At 48.9% G+C, this 6,000-nt stretch overlaps 1 protein-coding gene across 5 annotated transcripts in view; it reads left to right on the top strand.

Moving 5' to 3' along the window:
• The first annotated feature begins 3,938 nt into the window (after positions 1 to 3,938).
• Ngf (nerve growth factor) overlaps positions 3,939 to 6,000 on the top strand; it is a 57,000-nt gene continuing 54,938 nt past the window's right edge. For 2 of the 5 annotated variants that reach the window (XM_029564012.1, XM_029564009.1), the window contains exon 1: positions 4,610 to 4,687. The gene's annotated coding sequence lies outside the window, so the exon portion shown is untranslated. Of the gene's footprint in view, positions 3,979 to 4,529; positions 4,688 to 6,000 lie in introns of those variants that run through there. The other 3 variants (XM_029564013.1, XM_029564014.1, XM_029564010.1) reach the window with 3 other exon arrangements.

The raw sequence follows: 6,000 nt of genomic DNA, 5'->3' as shown, positions 1-6,000 counted from the left end.
TTTTTTTTTTAATCTCTGCAGGCATTGCATGACACGGGTGCACTTACATACATGCAGGCAATATACTTATACACATAAAATAAAAATAATAAATAAAATATATATTATATAAGAAAGAGAAACCACTGGCAACAGAGGCCAGTGGTTAGTCTGTTCATCTACATAGGCTATCTGTTGCTTTTGATACTGTGTTTCACTGACTAATATTTGGGGAAATTCTTATAAAAGTAGGCAGAGGTCAAGTGTCTCTGATCAGTTTTGGCCAGATGGCAACAGCTAAGAAAACTCCACCTCTCAGTCCATGTAGGGCTGTTTTCCAGTCCAGTAAATAGCAGCTTGGGACACACCTGTAAGAGTTCCTGGAATCCCCCCAGAGAGCCTCTTGGGTGCAAGAGGGGACCTTGAGGGGACCTCAGTTACCCATAGTGCCTCAATTCTGCTCTCAGAATGTGGAATGCACTTGTCTTGTGATGAAACTGAAGTTTGTTGGGGAAGATTTTAAAAAAAGGAGCCAGGACACAAGTTTTTGAAGCATTAGAAATGTTTAGAGATTAGAGATGCTTCTGTTGCTTGTGAAATGAACTGGATAAGAAAATCCCCAAGGCCAGAGCTAGAGGAAAAAAAAAAAAACATGTAGCAAAGAGGAAGATGTAAAGGCATGAGAAATACACAAGGCCCCAGAAGTCTTTGTAAAAGCATGTGGAACTTAGGTTTAGGACAACTCACCTGTTCCCAAGTTGGTGGCTTTTCTGGGCTGCAGTGCCCCTGCAGGAAAAGAGTTGAACTGTTCTGTCCCCAACCCAGGAGCACTGCCTAACCTGTTCCAATATTGAAACCTGCAAGAGATAAGAGACTAGGGGTGTAGAGTGGTTGCCTAGCAGGCATGAAGCTTTGGGTTTGAGCCCCAGTGTTGTATAAATTGAGTGTGGTGGAACATGTCTGCAAGCCCAACACTGTGGAGGTAGAGGCAGGAGGATCAGAAGTTCAAGGTCATCCTCAACTATATAGTGAGCTGAAGGCTAGCCTCAGTGACATGAGACCCAGTCTCCAAAGCAGCAGCAGCAACAACCACAACAACAACAAAAACCCCAAACAAAGAAACGGACAAAAACAGACTACGGAAAGGGGGCTGAGGCCAGAGCTGAGATGAAAGTCATTCCTGCTGGTGTCCCTACAGGGAGCTAAGACAAGAAACTAGTGAGCACACCATGCACATTATTGACACTGGTGTCTGGGGGATCGTTCATGAGAGGTCAGAGTGGAAGATGTGGTCAGAATCTAGAAATTAGGCCAGAGCAGCTGGAAGAACGAGCGTGGAGGCAAGAGAGGCAGGAGGTCCATGCCGGGCTGTGTTGCTGTTGATGAAGCTCTCAATGGCTGCAGGCTTCTGCAGCCTCAGAAATAACAACAATTACTTGTACACGCCACAATCTGTCCTCCAAGTCAGCAAATGCATCAGCTGCTGGTTATTTTGATACCCTGGATAAAAAGCTCTTTCGAGAAAATCTAGTACAGGAAAACATTCTTATTCTCTGCTTGCCGGCACCGTTCCTTCGGGCCACTGCCCTCTCAGCTGTTTTTCATTCCTATTAATGTAGCCGGGCCAGGTCATAAGGCCCTTCTCTGGGTGACCCAGGAGAAGGACATTTCTGTTGGAGTTCTTCATGACAGTGGAAAGACAAAATGAGAAGGCGCCTGACTATAGTTGTGGAACCAGGGCTGGCCTGTTATAGAACTGCTACGGAACTGCTGGAAACAAATCCAGCGTGAATGGGGTATTAGACACCCACAAATGGCTCTCACCTTTGTTGGATTCAGCACACGTATCAGGTTCCTAAATTAGGATCTGGTGAGACTGATAATGTGGCCAGGGCCTGTTAATCAAGTCATTGTGGGAACAACTCTGGCAGCAGGTGTCACAACCATCTCCCAGTACCGGGCACAGAGCAAGCTCTCAGGAAATAGTCACTGGGGCTTTTGTATGTTTATTGTTTACGTATTCTTATTTGCTCAAGATCCTGCAAATTCAGGGACAGTAACAGATCTAGTTAGAGTTGGAAAAGAGCTCTTATTAAATCAACATGTGCCATAAGAAGATGATCAGCAATTTGGGGGTGGAACATCTGGGCCTCGCTTCTGCTTTCTTCATTTTTAAATTTCCCTCTTACATACCACATGAAAGAGAACCACAAGTAACTCAAATCCTTTTGTCCTTCAGGATGACGCCACAAGGACACCTACAAAAGTTCTGCATTTAACAACCAAATTCTACTATTCTGAACTTTTCTGTTTCACCCCTAAATTTACAGACAGCTATTTTGAAACAAATTTATATGTAGCATGGTGGGTGAATGAATTTGTCCTGTTGTCTAGTTGTTAATTGTGCAATTAACAGTGATAGATTTCTGAGAGACCACTGTGACTGGAGTTGTGATGGCACTCTTGCTTTCTGCCATCTAGATATTCCCAGGCCCTTCACTTTCACCTCCAAAAGTGTGTCTGAATATCACAGAAGTGGGTTTTGAAAGTGAAAACTCATTTCAAAACCAGGTCTCTCTTCTTCCTTCATCCTCCTTAGAGAACACAGAAATGGAATGGATGTAGGTGTGCGGACAAAGGTGACAACAGAAAGAAGCTGAAAGCTTGGACAAATCTGTGTCCAGGGAACTTGGCAGGTTCTCACCTTCCCAAGTATGCTCCGCTGGTGATAGAAGAGCAGCATGGAACACGTCCTTTGGCTGAGCTGCACTGGCAAGGTGTCCCCAGCAGTGTGGAGACTCAGTATCTCACTCACCCTCTGCCACTCTTCCTGTGGCATCCATATAGGCCACGGGGTCCACGTGCCTTTCTAAAGGAAGAAGTGAAGTCATTTGACAGCTCAACCAGGATATTGGTGTGTGGAGTGCACATTTTCAAAGACCCTAGAACCTTATTACAAGTGTTCATGCACACTTGTTGAAAAACAAGTAGGAAACATCCTACTTGAGGTGGAAACATCCCAGGGGAAAGAAGAAGGCCCAAGTCAGGCGAGCCCCTTGCCAGCCTCTGAATCTATTAAATCCAAGAAATTTTGGAGGGCTGAGGGTAAGTCCATAACAGAAATAAAATGGAGTTGGAGCAGGGCTTGGGATGGAGCAGAAGTTTTGGTCTCCTACTGTGTACTCACTGGCTTTTGAAAACTGTGGGCCCCAGACCAAGAAAAATGTAAACATCACATACAGACACAAATCCACCTCCAATATCAGAGATTTCACAATTCCTAAGAAGCTCCTGCAATTCAGAGTCTTAAGGTTGGCTGTAAGTAAGTGGGGTGTCTTAACACCCGAAGTCCTCTGCTCTTTGACCCATCACCTTTTCTGGTCATTCTAGCTACCTGGCCCTGAGACCTGTTACCATCCTCCTCCCTGGTGTCAGAGAAGCCCCTGCCACTCCAGGAGCTTTCTGGTTGTTCTTTTATCTCCCTCAGACCTTCGAGGAACAGCTGATGTCCAGGGCGACCAAGGGGTCATAAGCCAACCCAGGAGTCTGTCAAGGCTGTGAGCCAGGGCAGAGAGGCTAGGAAAGCTCCAAGCAACTCTGCCCTACTCAGCCTGTCCACCCCTTGGCACCTGGGAACAGCACCCCTGCCTAGTGCCCCAGAAAATTTCTGTCCCAGCTTTGAGCATTCTGCCCCAAAGACCCAACGGATTTTCATATGACCTCAGGAGGTTTGAGTCCTTCCCTGGCAGGTCCAGTGAGCCCTCCCGGATGCTATGGATCTCACATCCCCAGGACCCCTAAGGCGCTGCATCTCGGTCCAGGCACAGCAGGTGCGCGACTGGGGATGGGGGTGGGGCGCTGAGGGAGGGGTGGGGGGCAGGATTTGGAAAGGGTGTGACTCAGGAGGGAGGAGGAGCTAAAAACATTCAAGAAGCCTGTTAAAGCTGCTCCAAGCTCCAGCACAGCAGAGAGCGCCTGGAGCCGGAGGGGAGCGCAACGGTGAGTCAGGCTGCTCTGAGCCGAGTCCCGACAAGGGCGCTGCGCCGTGCGGGCGGGCTCGGGTGCTTGGGCTCCCGGAGACCATTTGCATGGATTTCGGTCTGGTGAGCGCTCCCATGGGTTGAAACGCAGCTCTGAAAGGAGTGTCCGGAGTGGATATAGGAGCGCGAGACCCTTAGAGGGCAGGGGAGACCAAGGGGACGAGGCTTTCTCTGGTCGTGGACTTCCAGGTCCTAGGATGGCCAGAAGTACAATAGATAACCCTGGCCCCTGCAGAAGCTGCACGGCTGTTCCAGGGAAGACTAGCTCTTGGTTTAGAAGGGGAAACGCACAAGGGAGCAAGGAGAGAGGGATGCGCGGGCTGCGTGCGTGCCAGGGTGGAGGGGTGGTGGCCCGTGCGGATTAGGGTGAGTGCACTGCGCGCGGTCTGGGTTGTGCGCAGAGTCCCCAAATTGCTACCCCGCCCCCAGGTAAGATCGTGAGCTAGCCAGGGCGCACTAGACTCAGTGCGAGGAATTGAACACGGGTCTCCGGACCTCTGTGTGTCACAGAACTCAGAGTCCAGATTGTGGGTGCCCGGGATTGACACGGGAAGCCGGCGCTCCAACTACGGAGTTTCCGTGCGCTGGGGCCCTTCATGGAGCCTGCTGAACCAAGGCGTGTCCCTACTGCTTGGGTCACTCGTGTACCTTCAGCTGTCTTCTACCAGGTGAGGTGAAAGCTGGCACAGAGGATTAGGGGGGCGGGGGGGCGCAGCAGGAGCCCTTGGGTTCAGGCAGAGAGGTTGTAGGTGAGGGAGAGGGAGGATTCTGGGGTCAGGGAGTTGCAACTTTGAGCCAACATAAACATGGAGTTAGCTCCGTTTGATTATAAAGCTCTTGCGCTCAAAAAACTTTCTGAGATTCTTCTGGAAGGTGTTTTCTGCTTGACCTTTCTCTGCACGTTTACTTGAGAGATTTTTTTTTTTTTTTTTTTTTTTTTTTTTAAAGGGCCTGCTTGCTAGGCTGGTTTTTCCAAGTTGTTCCAGGCTGGAAGTTGTAACAGTTTGAAGGATAATTTATGGGTGTTTCATGCATTAAAGTGTATTACAGCAAAACCTTTTGGGTGCTGTGGGTATTAAGGAAAGCTCAGTGCACGTTCCCAGCTGGAAACCAAAATAGTGCTCTCCTGGGTGCTTCTGCCCCCATCTGTCATGGGAGGTCAGTGAAAATCCTGGAGAAAAGGCACTTGATTCATTGCCCTGGGCTCCATCCTCGGCCAATGCCAGTTCACCTCCTACTAGGCTAGCTGCACTGCACAAATGCAGAAATGTCCGTGAAGATCCCAGCAGTAACTTCTTCCCAGGATCTTGAACCCCTGGCACTGTAATTTAAGTTTGCTGAAGGGGACATTTTTCTCTCACTCCAAACAGTGGAGAAGGGCAGGGCAGTGCAGTTGGCCCCCGCCTCCTTTCTTGCCCAGTGGTAGCATTTCCTACCGAATGAAACTTTCCCTCCCTGCAGAGTCAGAGAAAGGCCATGTTAAGCCTGATGAGTTTCTTCTGTTAAGTCATGTGTCAGCCTGGCGACCTGAATGCTAATTCATGTTGGGCAGTATTCCCAGAGGTTCACAGGGGACAGGCAGCTGGAGGAGAGCATGGTCTGGGGGAGGCTGGCCTAGCTGGCATTGACTTGCAGAAGATGTGCATGTACCTCTTGTTGAGTAGTTGGCAAGGGCTGACGTTAATGGCACATTCTGCCATATCTCCTTTTCCTGACATCTTTAGGCAGGTGGGAAAAAAAAGAGAAGCTTTCAAGAGAAAATGGTAAGGGACACCACAGATAAGAAGCCACAGTCTCTCGGGCACCAGGCACATGATGTGATATTGGAGTGACCTAGGGTTTTATAGCCAGCTGGAACCAGGGCTGTTCCTGGGCAGTCACCTGAAGCAGCCCAGATCCATGAGAAAGGTTGAAGAACAGGGTCCATTCAAGACAATCATCCTAATGCTTGGTGGCTCTTAACTCCTTACTTTTAACTTTT

The sequence above is a fragment of the Nannospalax galili genome, unplaced genomic scaffold (assembly GCF_000622305.1).
Source record: "Nannospalax galili isolate Female #2095 unplaced genomic scaffold, S.galili_v1.0 scaffold475, whole genome shotgun sequence".
NCBI lineage: Eukaryota > Metazoa > Chordata > Mammalia > Rodentia > Spalacidae > Nannospalax > Nannospalax galili.
The sequence above is the reverse complement of the archived record's forward strand: the minus strand, read 5'-3'. Positions and strand labels throughout refer to the sequence as shown.